A 16,728-nucleotide genomic window follows, 5' to 3' on the forward strand; every position below is an offset into this window, starting at 1 on the left:
TCTCCAAAGGAGGTATATATGCAATAACTACACTATCATATGTAGTCAGCTATTTTTGCCTTTTCAAATATTGGCAACGTTCATTGAATAAGTAGATTATTTCTATTGAGTGTTAAATTTTATTGTTTACTCACCTGCTATAGATGAATTGTTCATTCAAATTTAGTCAGAAATCTGAAAAAAAAAAGGTTTCTAAATTTTTTTTGTGAAATACAGAACCTTGCTCTAGAGGATATAAACAAGTTGCTTGGGGTTCATGTATTTTGGAAATTTTATGTGATTTTTTTTCTGATTTCATTGGTAGATTCTTGCCTATCTTCTGTCATTCTTTGCAACCTGTAGACTAGTTGAAACTTCAAGGAATATTCAAAACTTAAATATCAGGATCAAAATTTGTATTTAGATTTGTTATATATTATATATTATCACCCCTAAAAATAAATATGGTTAATACTGTCAGACTAATAGGCAATTGTTAAATTATTCAAAAGTAGTAATAGTTTCACTGTCTGTTAAAAATGTTCAGGAGGTAGAGCAAATTAAACAGTGATTCTAAAAAGTAAAGAAGTTGAAATATGTTATTTTTATTTTCAAGCATCCTTGTCATAGTTGATTATGACTAATGAAAAACACAATTCTCAGGTGGGAGGTGAATAGGCAAAGTATCTTTTAAGGAATTGTTTGTAAGCAAAGTCTTTTAGGTCATGCTATTAAGAGGAGACATAACTGGCAACATGGTCTAAATGTTAGTAATAGCGTCATTAGAATGAATGCATGAGCTCTCCTAAATTTTTTTTTAAAAGACAGGGAAATGATATATTCATCTAAAAAATAAATTTAAAATTGTGACCTAAGATTTTTCCTTTATGAATGCCATCTATTTTTTTCATATTCATAGAATGAAAATATTTAAAGTTTGCCTTAAATATCAATATTAGCTTTTTCTGATGAATGAAAAAAGCAATTTTTGCTACTATCAATAATATTGTTTTATATTTCTTTCCTTTACATTTATTCTATTTGATAATGTAATAGTTTTATGACTAAGCTACTTGTTACACTTTCTAATTGCTTTATGCTAGTCTTCAGTAAAAAGCAAATGTAAGATGATTGCTTAAGAAGACGGTTCGATAATAAATAGAAAAAAAAAATTAGGATTGAGCCTAGTGGGATAAAGAAAAATAAGTTTATAGTATCACTTATTTAATTGCTTCTTTCAAAACGGGTGCAGACAACTGACTGCCTATTTTCTACACATTGAAGATAACACTGCAAGAGTAAAACCTCTGTAATGAAATTTTAACTTATTTACCTTATATATCCATCAAATTTATTTGTAGTCATATTGATTAAAGAAATAATTTTTCACATTAGGAGATTTTTAAGTGTTTTTCTGAAGAAAGAAATATCAGGTATTGTGAAAAACTTATTTGTTAAATAACCTCGAAGAATTACTATTAGCAGTCTACAAGAATATCTCTGATATTAGCAGTACTTTAATTACCTGAAGTTTGACCATAGTAATAAAATATTTATTACCTGCACAGATTTATTCAGTTTAATTAGAAACTTTTGTAAAACCATTGTGTTCATGTGATAAGTACATTCAAGTTAGCAGGTAATCTCTAGGTGTGAATCAAAGAAAAGTTACCTGTTCACATTGTCACCTAATGGCAACTGTAAACCTGTAACTTTGGTATTATATTTTCAGGATGTTCTGATATTGGCCTTTGTTCATTTTAGTATTTTTTTTTCTATTTACTAATACTTTGTAGAGTAAAAGTTGCCTATAACTGATAATAGATTTTAATTGCCATCTCAATAAGTTGCAAGGTAATTGAGCTAAGATGTTAATTTGGAATGCAGCTTTCATGGAACAGTGGATAAACTATACTTCTGTCACACTCATGCTGGAGTACTGTCCTGAAGACTTAGCAGGAAACCTGACTGATTATTAAGAACAATTAAGGGTTAAACGTCAGGTGGCATTATATACTGTTCAGCGTTTAGCAGGTTGGTAGATACAGAAATGTGTGACTGTTATGATTACTCCACATGTCGGTGTGTTTTTTTCTATGTTTCTCAAATATAATCAGCATACAAAAGTATTTATCTGTTCTTATGAAGCTTTTAACTCAAATCTGTATATGCCTCTTACCTGAGAGGCAAATAATAAGACCTGTTCTAATACTCTAGCATATCACTCCTCCATAGAGTTAGAGGCTATTTCAAATGAATTACATTCATAGTACATTTAAAAACCAAATTACATTTATTGATAAAATCTAATTTTTATTGTCTAATCTTCCAACTGTCAATTCTCAAGCCACCTAATATGTATATCTATAATGCAGATAAGTATTAAATAGGTTGAACACCTCCCTTTTTATAGATTAATTAAACAAATATAAGTGATGAGTTTTTATTTTCTTGCATAATTTGTTATTCATTTATAATTTCAACAAGACTAACTAATAGCATGAGAAATAAACTAATCTAGATATTTCTCTTGTACTACACATACAGTTTAATATGCCAGGTCTTTGACTCAGATGATGGCAGTCGGATAAAAAGATGCTCAAAGATTTAACCACAATGTGAAATATCTTCCTTTTAATGGAAAATTTTCGATGAACAAGAGAGAGACTAAAACATAGAACATTCTTCCTTACTTCATTCATTCTACCCTTCTTCCTTTTCATTGATTGATATCATCATTTTATTAAATACAAAATTTTAATGTTATATACCTGAACATTTAGTGGCATGGCTAATGTGGCATTATATAGATGATCAAGTGGCATTGCTAGAGAAGAAAAAAATTTAAAGAATGGCACCATTTTACTTAAGTGAACAGTTTATTGGACAGCCTTTAGAAGAATGCTACATATTCCTTCATTTTAATCAGGAACTGATAATGATTCGGAAGACCTTTAATCATCTTTTCTGACTATAGTTTAACTGTGTTTTTCTCCTGCAATTTGTAAGCTTCACTCCCTTCCTTTAGCATTACCTATTCTCTTCACTTACTAGTTGAGAGTTCATGCATCTCCTCTGGAGATACTGTGGCGTATAGTTCCTCTTGTCCAATAGGGGGGTGTTGCATTTCTACACATTCAGTATCCTTTTCCGTTAGAGCCTGAGTAAAACCTCAGCAGTACTCCCTGCCTTTGCCAGCCTGAGGAGTGAGAGACTCAAAGTTGTTCCCAGCTCTTGCGCCTTCATTGTAGAGCTGCATTCTGCTCAGTGGGCTGCCGAGAAGGACCAGACCGAAACAAGATTTAGAAGAATTCTGGTGAGAACTGTTTATAGGGATATGGTATTTTAAAAGAATGTAGTAAACAAACAGAATTGTGGCATAAACAAAGATAATTAGCATAAACAATGTCATTTTAGGACAGGTGGTTTAAAAAAACAAACAAAACAAAAAACCCAAATATGAACCCAACTTGAATGCTGCCAGTTTGGAACCACTGAACCTTAATCTGTATGTACTTCATGAGAATTACACAGGTTTGTTGATAAACTTGTTAACATGCTTTTACTGTTTCTTTTGTATCATTTTCCGGTCATTATGCCCTTTTGTCACCCAGCTTGAAAGCAATTAATCTATTACAAGGTAGTTTAAGGACTTTTTACCCATAAAACATGACAGAAGGAAAATTAAAAACAAAAGCTTGTAGATATTCATAGACATTTGAAATCAGTGTCTAACCTTAAATCAATTCAACCTGAACTTGGCTCATTGTATTTCATGTCTCTTTCTTTTACCTAAGTAACATTTCAGGCACTTGGCTCTTTAGTGTTAATACATTTACTTTTGTCTTGCCTTAGAATTAGATATTTTTTTTTTTTTGCTGTGGCTGAATCATCACTGTTATACATTTATTTCTGAGTGTTGCGTATTTCATCTTCCTATTTTTCTCTGTAACAGTGAAGATGGTACAACAGTATATAAATGTAGTTTGTTATCATGCAGTATAAGGATGCTTGTTATTGTGAACCACATTATCTAAAACTACTATGCCGTCGTGATGAATTTTTATGTAGCGACATTTAGGTTTATTACTGACTTTTTTTTCCTAATGCTTTATACTGAAATATTTTGACTTAAATGAAATGTGGAGTGTGGTGAACAGAAAGCTGTTTATTTTTCTTGCATTAAGAACCAAAGTTCTTTATTAAAGTTAATAAGATTTTTTTTTCTCTTCGTTTTCTCATGGAGAACGAGGACCAAGAATTCAAAGTAGATATCTCTGGTAATCTGTAGCCCTTCTCACTGCTGAAATGAAAGCATTTGTGAATGAGTTTTGGTTTCTTGGAGTTATAAAGATGTGTGTAAACTAGTAAACCATGTCTCATTCATGTGCTATGGAGATTTCTCCTACTTCAGGGACAAAAATAATTTGGCTACTAACGAATTAGGGCTACCTGCCAGTGCCAACACATACTGTAGGTAAGAGGAACACTATAAAGAAAAGCTGCTGGCAGCAAATCCGTTGAAACTTTCATATGTAACAGCGTTTCTATTTCTGCTTTTCACATCTTTGAAAGAATGTATTTTTTTTTTCAGAAAAGAAAATGTTAAAAAAAAAAGATGATCTTTCTTAAAACTGTATCGATAGCTTCATTTTTAATATTTCTTATTGTGTAGGTGCATGAGATTTAATTATGCTCTATGCATACGTGCCTGCTCTACTCATCCCAATCATTTCTGTCACATTGAAACCTAAGAATAAGATGCATTGAGAATAGATATTTATTTTGAAGAAATGAAATTCAGTATTCCATAGGACCCAAATAAGGGCACCCCCAAAAAACATAAAATTTTTATATTGGCAGTTTAAGCGAGTTAGATCAATTGGTACACTCAGCAGCAAATTCCTAAAGGATGTGTCTTTTCCTTAGGGCTTCAGGAACATTTTGCTTTGCTTGTTGATAATTTTTTAATCTAGTAGTAAAAGACTACATAGGCCCAAATAGTGTCCCTGGTAAAATTTTAATAAAAATTGTTTTAAAATATAGCAAATCATTTACTTTAATAGTGATTTTGGTTTTGTTTTCTGTTTTTATGTTAATTGGGATGAAGATACCAAGGTGATAGATTATTCGAGAATTGGTTGTGAAACTTCCACATATGATCTGTTGACTTTTCATTTTAAAGAATTTCATATTTACTTAATAAAAGGGCATTCTATTGAAAAAGAAACACATACATTGAAAATGAGAAATATGTGTTCACCTAAGAGAACACAAAATGAAAAAGTAATGCTTTATTTATGCTTTTAATTTTTCATTCATAGTTAATATAGGTTGCTTGACAAAGTTCTAAAACATTTTTATTCTTGTTCTTGAGTTAAGGTATTACTTGTTTGCCCACAAGTCTTTCTTTGGGTTATTTACCTGGGTCACAGTTTGTTGGGCAATAATTTGCAAAGTCCAAAGACTTTTTTTACTCCTTTCCTGATGTCCCTTTGTTTTACCACCCCCCTTTTTTTATTTGCTGTTGAGTTTCATAATATGTTTGAAAGGAGTTTTCAGGAAGATGTCACATAAAAGTGATGAAAATATTTTTTCTTCTTTATTTGTACAAGAGATATATGTTACAGTTTCATTAAAATAATGTATAGTGTTATTCTTTTGTAGAGAAATAAATGAACTGGTAATCAAACTATTTAACTTCTGATTCATTCACTAATTTAACTTTGACTTTAAATGAATAATAACTGATACAATGTCAGATTCAGATTATCATCTTTATCATACTATCATCAGGATGTGAAGATAACTTTTATGTAATATTCTAAGTACCATTTATCAAACAAAACGCCTAGAAATGGAAAAACAAATATATAACAGTGAATGCTATTTCTGAGGCAAGAACTTCTATTTCCCTCCAGTCCTAAACATAGCTAGAATTTGAAAAATAAAAGAAAGATATTGTTTTTAGAGCCCTAAGGATTATAGAATTTAAATAAGGTAGTATAATTATTTCTTAAAAATTTACCATTCCTGGAAAAATAAAATGGATCTAATTTGACCTATAAACAGTTCAGAAATATTAAATGCTTTAAAAGCATTCTTCTGGAGAAAGAAAAGCAGATCCAAAAGATTTTAAGAGCAATTTAAAGAATCAAAGTGAAGGAGCAGAATATATAGACTTTTATAAGTAATTAAAGGATAATTGGGTGTCAGTAATAGTTATGTAAAAAATTTATTTGTGGAATGTAATAGTTATGCACATACATATAATGAGTTTGGAATTCAGCAGAAACTTTTTCACTTATAGAGTGATTGAATTTTGAATAAATTAATTTTGAATAAATTCTACCAAATATTAATGAAGCCACAGTGTGGAGTGGGGGGAAATCTCAAAAAGAAAAAATATTTCATAGAAATACAAGCAAAGTCCATTCCACTTTTTCATTTGTAACATATAATCCTATGGCATGAGCTATAGGGACATATACTAGTATTCCAGCTTTAAAAATCTGAAGGTAGTATTGTGATGCATATTTAATGGAAAATTTGAATTTAAGAAGTTGGGTAAATCAAGATACGTATGAGTAAAATTTGAGATTTCAGGCTGAGAGGAGAAAGTTGAGTTTTAGAGGCCTGTGGCGTACATACTAAATGGACAGTTTATTGGGTTTTGGGTTTTGAGTGTTTACTCCTGAAGCACAGAACAATTTCTTTTTTGGTAAAAATATACATTTGTCAGTATCATCACAGATTTTTTGGGGAAATGTAACATAATAGAGAGTGTATTAGTTGGGTGTAAGATTTCAGGTTCTAGTTCTTTCTTACAGTCTGAGAAGAGGTGTTAGATCTTAGTGTATGCATCTGTAAAATGCAAAGAAGGGCTGGATAATTTTTAAAACCTCTCACCTCTAAAATTTCATCACTTCGAACCACATTTGAAAGATCCCTAGCTTTTTATTCTAGTGGTCGGAATTCTTGAATATATGCAGCAATTGGGAGGCAGTATCTCATATAACCAGCCTTCACATGTGGAATCACTTCTCAGTTTACCTGTAAATTTAGTAGTGTTGTGCAGGAATAAGTAACCATAGTATATTTTAGGAGTTTGAAATCTAAATTCTATGTATAATTTTTATTTATGATGAAGTGCTCCAATTTGGTATGAACTATTTTTAAGCTACTGTTTCAAAAGATAAGATTAATATTTTATATATTCGAAACTCTCAGATGCATCAGATCACTATCCTGAACTGTTAAAAATATTATGAAAAATGAATTGTATATGGATTACTGAACAAGGCACTGTGAGGGGATATGAAAAGCATGAACATGATATTTTAGGTCAAAGTCCTAAAAGTCTATTTATAAGGATAAGATGAATAAAGTAGAGCATTAGGAAAACATAGAGTCTATAAACAGTGTACATCTTTATATGAATAAATAAAACATTGGGCTGGAAAGTGACAAGATCAACTAATATTAAAAATAAGTAGTATAAAGAAAGAGTTTAAGTGGTTCTCAAAATAAATTAGACAATTATTAGCATTAGCATCCAGCCAGCCAACCTAATATGCATTAGTTAGTGGTTGGCAATTTCAGGAAAATAAATGTTAAACCCTATGAAGCAAGAAGTAGGGAAACAACCAATGAAAGATGCATTAAAGAAGCTATATTATCTGAGAGGAGACATTTCACATATTGTTAATATTTTACATTTGGCAGATTGCATGCTTTTTCTTTTAAATATTGTGTTTATTAAAAAATGCAGTTATACCATCAGCAACATAATTTTGACTACATATTCAAGGACTTTCTGTATTATCTATACTTTGAAAATATGACTATGGTATTATGAAGTCCTTATGTAGATTAGTTACAAATTTTAAATATAGATTCATGTGTTTAGGATAACATAAGAATTAGCCGTGTTAAAATTAATTATTTGCTTAATGATTATAATATAATTTTAAAAATTCTATTCCTGCCACTTTTAATTTATAAATAAAGAATAGGTGTTATTCTTTTATTCTCCTAGTACAGATATAAAGGCTATTAAAAAAAAAAAAAAAAAAACAGAAAAGAGCATTATTGAACCAGAACTACGTTTAGAACTAGGACCAAAGGGAAATGTGAAATATCCTACTGTTAAACAAGAAAGAAAATCTGGAAATCATTCAGTTGGACAACTTACTGCTAATATATTTTATCATTCAGCATTTAGTAATGTACAGAGTTGGCGTATGTTCCTACAGTTGCTAAATCAAGAATAAAACTTTGTGGTGTGTAAATTATTCAAATTCTTTGGGTTTCAGCCATACATCTATAAAATGGGCTTTAAAATGAGTATAACATTATTTATTCCTCAATGCTAATGAGTCATCTTAAACTTAGAAACTTTAGAAAAATATTTGGATATTTCTGAATGTGAGCCACTGAATTCAAACTTTGAAAACTAGGTTGGATTCTTGGCCAATAGAAAATGATCAGCACTTCAATAAAAATTATGTTTTTGTTTGATTACATACTAATGAGTCTGATAGTTGAAATTATTTTAGCATATAAAATAATCCCTGTAAGAAAACTGTTGACTTGTTTTTTTAAAATTCTGTAGTTAATAGAATTATAATTGCTTTAAATGCATTAATGACTATTGATCCCAGGTAACCTGTAATTAAATAGCAGCAAATATAGTTTTCTCTGACTGCTGACTGCTAATAATGAAATACCCTAAAAACACACCTCTTCCCATTTTAATATGTAAGAAGTCTGATACACTAAACATTGTTTTGAGAGGTATCAGTAGTATATCAAGTATTTAAATAATACATTTGCTGATTTAATATATTCTCATGCTTTAACCTATGCAAATTAAAATTCATTTGTATATAACCATAAAAATGAATAATTTCATAGAACAAATTATCAGACAATGAAAAAAGTGATTTAAAGATAAAATGGTCACATACCATTGATTTTTAAAGTATAATCTGTAAAAAAATTTGAAAATTTGAAAATATTAAATAACTTGAAGAAACTTACAAATAGAGTACATTGTACAATTTCATAGTAAAAGTAACATGAGAGGTTTTATATCAGCTAGGTAAGTAACCATTCCTTAGTTTGTAGGTAAAGCTTGGGCAAATTTATAGATTTCATTTTATAGGCAGCTGTATCACAAACAAACAAAAACATCCTAGAAAAAGAACTCTTATTTTTGAAATAAAATTGTTTCCCACCGAAATAATCTGTTGAAAGCAAAGAGCCATCCAAAGTGCTGATACCAATATAAGAAGATGATCTTTTGCCTTAATCACACATCTGGGGAATATTAGCTGACCATTCTGCAGAGAACAGTGAATACCTTAGTTGCCAGTTGTCTAAAATGCTGCTAATGATCGACATAGTGCCAGTGTTTTGATGGCTAAAACCTAGGCTGAATATGAATACAAAGAACACAGTTAGGGGGAAAAAGCGCACATTTTATACAAAACAGATTTCAGCCATCTGCTTGGCACTTAAGTTTGTGACTATAGGCGGTATGTGAAAGAGAGCACCGTCCACATTATGAATGGTATCGTTTTGTTTTTTTTTTTTAACTGGTACCTTAGAAAAACCATAGAGTTTGAAATCATATATAACCAATGATTTTCTTCAGCTAAATAATGAAAACAAGGGCCTCATCCAAAATTTCGTTCCCTCTATAATCTCTTCTATGTCAGTCTTCTTTTCCTAGCAAAATGGGTTTCACTAATAAAGTAGGTCTTAGTGCTATACCTCTAGATATTAAAATATACCAGACTGTACTGAGCTAGTAGCCCTAAGGATGTGAACCCCAGATGGTTATGAGATAAAATACTGTTTGCTTTAGGAATAGGTTATATTCCTGAGTCTGTTGCCTGAGTACTATGGTGCATGTCAAATCAGCATGGAAGTTAATGGTCCAGAAGCACTTCTGAATTTAATGCTTTCCCATTTGTTCTGAATTTATAGTATTAAATCAGACCAGTACTGTTTCATCACTAGTTCAGTAAAGGAAGATCATACCAGAGATAGTAAATTATAGGCAAAATCTAATTATTTCACTGATTTTATTTACCTTAAAAGTACAGGAGAAATCTTTAATTAAAGAATATTGGCAAATATTATATACTAGAAGCTTTTAAATTTATAGAGTACTTAGTAAGAGCTATTATAGAGTGTTACTTAGCACAAAAGAAGCAATAAAAAGTAATTTCACCTATTCTATTTTTCTTAGCTGAAATATAGTTTTTGTTTTTAAATATTGGATAAATTGATCAATTAGAAAGTTAAATTATTGATTTGCCTGGATTGTATGATTTACCTTAGATATACTGAGAACCTTTTAGCTCTTGAGGAATAAGTATGCGATTTAGTAAAAAGTATAAGGAAATGCTCTCAGAATCCCTCTGTGGTTTCCAGTAGTAGCCCCTAACCACATGCCACTACTGGAGCACTTGAAACGTAGCTAGTCTGAATTGAGATTTGCTGTAAGTATAAAATACTGGATTTCGAAGATGTAGTTTGAATGAAAGGATGTAAAATACCTTACTAAGTTTTTAAAGAATATTGATTACATTTTGATATGATAATATTTGGATATATTGGCTTAAGTAAAATGTTCTTGAAGTTATTTTCACCTGCTTATTTTTACTTTTGGAATAGGGCAGTAGAAAATTACAAATTATATGTGCAGTTCATATTTGTAGCTCACATTATATTTCCATTGGATGGTGCTGCTTTATCCTTTTCTGTGGAAGGAGGAAAATTAAAACTTCTGTCTGTATCTAGATTCTATTAATCCACAGCTCAGGAAGGTAGCAGTTAGTCAGAAAGACTTACTTTTTTATTAATTGTTTTTCTTAGCTTTCTTCCACAAGAAGGTGAAATTTTATCACGTTGTAAAAAGCCCTCATAGTAACACTGACTTGCACAGATGTTTATGTCATTAACTGTCTATTTCTTCAAACTTCCATGGAGTTACAATGGAAAGGAAGATCTTTGATTAAGGATCATATAGATTACTTTAGAGATTCTATGTTTGAAAAGGACAATAATATTTACTTTTTGAAATGCCATCGTGTATATCTATAGTTTCTACTGGGTCTAAAGAAGTTTGTGGCTGAGTAGAAATATCTTCCCCTTTTGTATTTCAGTTCAAAATATATACAATTTTTAAACTGACCTACAAGATGTGATGCAAGCTCTTTATTCATATAGACATATATTTATGGAGATAGATATAAAGATAGCACTGACATTCAGTATGTACTTATTATGTGACAAACTTAGCCTCAAAAAATCTTATTTGTTGTAACCATTTCGCAAATGAAGAAAATGAAGCAGAAGGAGTTGCCTAATTTCTCACAGGTTACAAGTGGCAGTGCTAGGAAACAAACCCAAACAGCCCATCTCCGAAGACCTCACTATTAATCATCAGATTATAGTATTGATCTACATGATACAGTGCTTTCAGAACTTTATAATCTATTATTTTAGTGGCAGAAATTTATTTATTCATTCAATAAGCATATTTTTAAAAACTATTGACAAGCATTATTTTAGTTGCTGAATAAATATTATTGAAATGCAGACACTATAGATAACCAATTTGATATAAACTTCTAATTTCTCCTCTCTGGATTCATTCATTTATGAATTCATTCATTCATGGTCCAAGGTGATGTGCTAAGTGGTAGATATCTAGATATCTGGACAATTATTTAAAGGATTTCTTGAAAAAGGCTATTTATTACTGTTTTTGAGAGATGCCAATTTCTAATGTACACAATGGATATAAACTTCTTACTATGAAGAGTGTAACTATGTAAGATTTCTCAAATCTCTCTCTTTCAACTCTTACAGCAGACTATCTAAGGAAATACTACCTTTATAGGCAGGTAGCGTCTTTGCTCAGAAAGTTTATCTGATTAGTTTTTGCTGTCTTAATGTGCAGGAAGCTTATTTAGAGTGTAGTAATTTTTAAATATGTCAGTGGCAACATCTTATACAGTGATCTTAATATGGGAAACTTTGTGATGAATTGGTAATAATATAATTAATAGTATTAATTCTTTGATCTAATTTAAGTCATGACATACTGATTTTATTGGGTAGCAGGCAGGAGTGTTGGTAATTTTGAATAGAATGACGTACAATGAAAGAAGGTGACTGATAAAACTACAAGTCCTGCTAACAGTAAGTCATGTGAGAATGGAAATGAACCTCTTGGTTTTACTCTATGGATTTTTCAAGTTTACTGTTAAATTAATGTATTTTAATGTAGATTTGAATTGTTTCATGAATCTCTGTTGTAAGTCTTCATCTTTTAAGTGTTTTCTAATATATACTTATGGCTGGATTCTAGTGCTTTCTCTGATTTCTTGATACCTTACAAAGGAGAGGCCATGTAATTGTAGTTACCAGTGGACTTTGGAGTCAGAATGCTTAAATGGTTATTTACAACTACACCAACTATTCACTTTATGATTTTTGCAAATTATATAAACTCTTCATGCCTTAACTTCTGCATCTGTGAAGTAGGGATTCTAATAATGCCCATTATTTAGGTCATTTTATTGCTAAATAAGAAAGTGTATGTAACTTAGCATGCCCAAGAAATGTATATTATTATTTCCTTGAACAGATTTTAATCATGTAGAATGAACTCCAACAATATTTTCTATAATATGGTAAATGTTTTGGGATGCATACAGATACATAAGTATCAAGTAATTAGTAAATAATGTTGAAACCCATGGTCTATACAGGATTTATTAGAACTTCAACTACTTTCTAAAAGGATTAAAATATTTAACATTAAATATTCATGTAAAAAATCACTTATATTTTACATATTAAATACATATATTTATGTTATATAAAATATATTATAACATATGTATATAATATATTTACAGAAAATATGTATATATTATAAAATACATTTTGTAGTATAAAATTATAATTTTATCATTATAATATGTATTGTACATATATTATGAACACCATATATATTATGTAAGTGTATGATTGAAAGTGATAGATAGATAGATAGATAGATAGATAGACAGACAGGCAGGCAGAAAACATAAAGGAAGATAATTATTTCTAAAACTATGGCTAAGAATAACTCTGTTACCTGACAGCCATAGCAAGGTTAATGGTTATTGTTTTCTGGTTAAAAAAAAACCTAACTTACCATTTCACTAGTAATCGGTATCTTTGCAGGAGCCCTGATGTATAAGGGAGTAATTTATTATATGAATCTTCAAGTTGTCTTCAATAGAAGTATTACAGAAGATTAATAAGGCATTCTTTAAATTTTCATTTTTAATAGAGACCAGATAAGAGACAGAGAATATTGAGTGATAAGCAACATAGTGGAGGAAGTCATTTTTATAAGTAACTAGTTTACCAGGTACGTAGATTTCCTGATGAAAGGATACTAGCAAAGGTCTAAGAACAGGCTGACATGTCCCTTAAACTATCTCCTGAAAAGAACACTTGTTACATCCAGGCTGTTGCTAAGAGATGAGGAACAATGACTTCTGGACTGAGTTATATCTTGCCTAGATTTAAGGTACTCCCCACCTCTGTCCTTAAATTGACTCTATGTACTGCTGTACATAGAGACAAAGCAAGAATTTTCCTCAGGAAACATTTCTGGATCTGCATGAGTACCCAAAGAGCATCTCAGTAAGACCCTAAAGTTCATTAGAGTACAGCATGGCAGGGGTTATCTCCATTTGCAGCATGTTAAGGCTGTCTATTAATTGTCTTCTCTGATAAATGTGTTGTTTCTGTGGATTTTGAGCAACACAGAATCACATTGGGCCCTCTGCGTTGATTTAACTTTAAAAAGTCATCCCAAGTTAACTTAAATAAATTAAATTAGCAAATTTTATATGCTTTCATATGATTTAGTACTACATCTATGTTTATAGTGATATAAACACAGAAACATTCCTATCTTCATTCATTTAAAAATATTTATTGAATACTTACAATTTGAAAGATTCGTACAGCAAGATGAAAGCACACATCAGTGTGAATAAAGGAATGAGAGGGAGTGGCAATGCAGAAAGGAGTGTAGGATAAAAGCTATGTTTATAACTTATTACTTTATCAATATGAGAATATTATTTAAACACATCTCTGTTTTCCATTTGTAAACTGAAGTATCTCCAAAACTGATGGTTTTGGTTTAGAACTACCCTTTATGACAACATTTAGAGATTTATAGGTCAAGATGACAGATTTAACAGATAAGCCCAGAAAATTTTTGACTTTGTATTTGTTACAACCGAAAACATACTAGTTATCTAAAATATGTCACAATTTGGATGGAAAGCTTTTCTTAATGTTTCTCTCTCTTTACTTAAAATATTCAAAATCTACAGAAAATTTGAAATAGTACCATAGTGAGCATCCACCCATGTATTTTTCAGCTAATTTTCCTAATTATTAACTTTTGACCCCTCTGCTTTCTCTTTATTTCATTTTCTTTTCTGATTCATTTGCAAGTAAGTTGCAGGTTAACACTACTAAAAATTGGGACATTCTCCTACATAACTATAATAACATTAGCATATCCAAGAAATTAACATTAATGTAGTAATGTTATTTAATATAGTCCAGATCTACATTTTCTTATTATCTGATTAATTTCTTTTATAGTTTTTTTTTCCTTTAAGTTTGGGTTCAAGTCAAGCATTTAGTATTGCATTTACTTGTCATATCTCTCTAGGTCTCCTTTAAGTGTAAACAATACTTTGGCATCTTTTTGTTTTGACCTTGATAGCAACCTTTTTTAATAGTCTAGGCCATTTGTCTCATATACTATCTCACAATTTGGGTTTGTCTGATTGTGTCCTCATAATTAGATTCAAGTTAGATACAGATTTTTTGGAAAAGGCATTAGACCACTGTCCTCTTTAAAATCACTTAATATTATAATTGGATCTGTCAGAAGTAGATGTGTACCAAGGTAAAGTTACATGTACCAAGTTCATGGAAAGTTGGTTTAGATTTTAAGAGATTTAATCTGTGATCAGAGGGCTATCTGAGTCACAGTGATTTCTCTTACAGAGAGCTGTTTGATACTGTTTGATAAAATAGGGCTTCCCTAACCCAAGAAACTATCATGACTTTTCCATAAAATCTACTTTGAAGATAGCCATAAACAGAATTTTTTGCAGGTAATAACTTAGAAATATTGATTACAAAGTCTCTGTAATGGTGATGTACTATAAATGTGTATTCTGTCTGTTACATTGGAATTTTACTTAGAACTACATGTTCATTTTTTTATGAAAAAAAATGGTATAAGTTAACCACCTTAATCAAAACAAATTCAATTCTTTTGGTTTTTCTTCATTCACCATTCTCATATTTTGAAAATCAGAGATGATGTCTTTAAAGTTTCTAAAATATTTTATAAATTTTAAAAAAGTATTAAAGGCAAGTGCAGGCTATTCTCTTTTAACTCTACCACTCTACTATTAAATAAATATATGTTAAGATTATAGAATAGGGAATTTTTTATGTCACCTGTGTTTTCCAATTCTTTAAATTCTTTATAGCATAAAGCCCTTATTCAACCAGAGAATTTAACAGTTTGAAAATTGATCCTATTTAGAGGCAATGCACAGCTCAGGCTCTAGAGTCAAGATTCTTGTGTTCAGATCATGGTTGTGTATTTCCCTAAATGTGTGATATGGAGCAAGTTACTTAGGACTCCAAATTTCATTTTTGTCTTGTGTAAAAAAAAAAATGTGGCTATTAAGTAATTGAACATAAATAAAGTACTTGGAATTGGACCTCTGATAGTGAGCACTAAATATTAGCTATTATTTTTGATGGCCAATTATCAATATTTGTAGATACTAATAGAAATTTATTACTTGAGAGAACACATTTTTAAAGCAATAGTAAAATATTTATGCATTCTTTTATGATATATTTATCAAATATTTTGTATCTGCGAGACAGGGCTATCTCCTGGAATTTAGCAGTGAACCAGAGACGTATGGCTCTTGTCCTCATTAGGTGTATAGTCTGAAAAGGGAGACATACATTAAGCAAGTAATTGCAATAAAAGCATGTACTGTGAGTGGAGAAGTTTAAGTACCAGGTATTATGGGCGAATGCAAGGAGAGCTAATTCTGATCTCTGTGTTATAGCATTTAAGAGGAGGGCTGAGAATCGAATATGGAGAATGTTAGAATTTTCCAGAACTGGGCAGTTGTGTGAGTTACAACTGTTGGCTCTAGAGTAAGATTGCCTACTTTAAGCCTGGTTCAACCATATCCAAAATGGTTTCCTGTGGTTAAGTTTTTTAACTGCTTGGTGCCTGACTCAGTTTCTTCATTTGCAAAGTGGAAATAGTAGCATTACCTACCTCAGAGGCTTGTTCTGAGGATTACCAGAAATGATTCATTGACAACTCAGAGCTGTTAATTTGCATTGTAAGTACCCAGTAAATGTTAATAATTTTATTATAGGATTCAGTTTATACGAAGCCCTAATAATACCAGTATAACTAACTGAAGAACCCAAAGTGCTTTAATTTATTTCTTAAATGTAACTGTGCCATGATCCTTTGTTGCAAATTTGGTTCAGCTTTCATTCTCCTACCCCTATAAATGATTACAGCTTTCTTTTGTAGGTGTACATGAGTCTGATCTTCAAAACTTGTCAGCATATCAAGCTGCACATATTTATATT

At 30.6% G+C, this 16,728-nt stretch overlaps 1 protein-coding gene across 7 annotated transcripts in view; it reads left to right on the forward strand.

Moving 5' to 3' along the window:
* SOX5 (SRY-box transcription factor 5) overlaps window positions 1–16,728 on the forward strand; it is a 660,043-nt gene that overhangs the window by 289,038 nt on the left and 354,277 nt on the right. The window contains exon 1 of one of the 7 annotated variants that reach the window (XM_016119246.2): window positions 997–3,295. The exons of the other annotated variants lie outside the window; for them this stretch is intronic. The gene's annotated coding sequence lies outside the window, so the exon portion shown is untranslated. Of the gene's footprint in view, window positions 1–996; window positions 3,296–16,728 lie in introns of those variants that run through there. 7 annotated transcript variants of the gene reach the window in all.

The sequence above is a fragment of the Rousettus aegyptiacus genome, unplaced genomic scaffold, assembly GCF_014176215.1.
Source record: "Rousettus aegyptiacus isolate mRouAeg1 unplaced genomic scaffold, mRouAeg1.p scaffold_m13_p_2, whole genome shotgun sequence".
In the NCBI taxonomy this organism is placed as follows: Eukaryota; Metazoa; Chordata; class Mammalia; order Chiroptera; family Pteropodidae; genus Rousettus; species Rousettus aegyptiacus.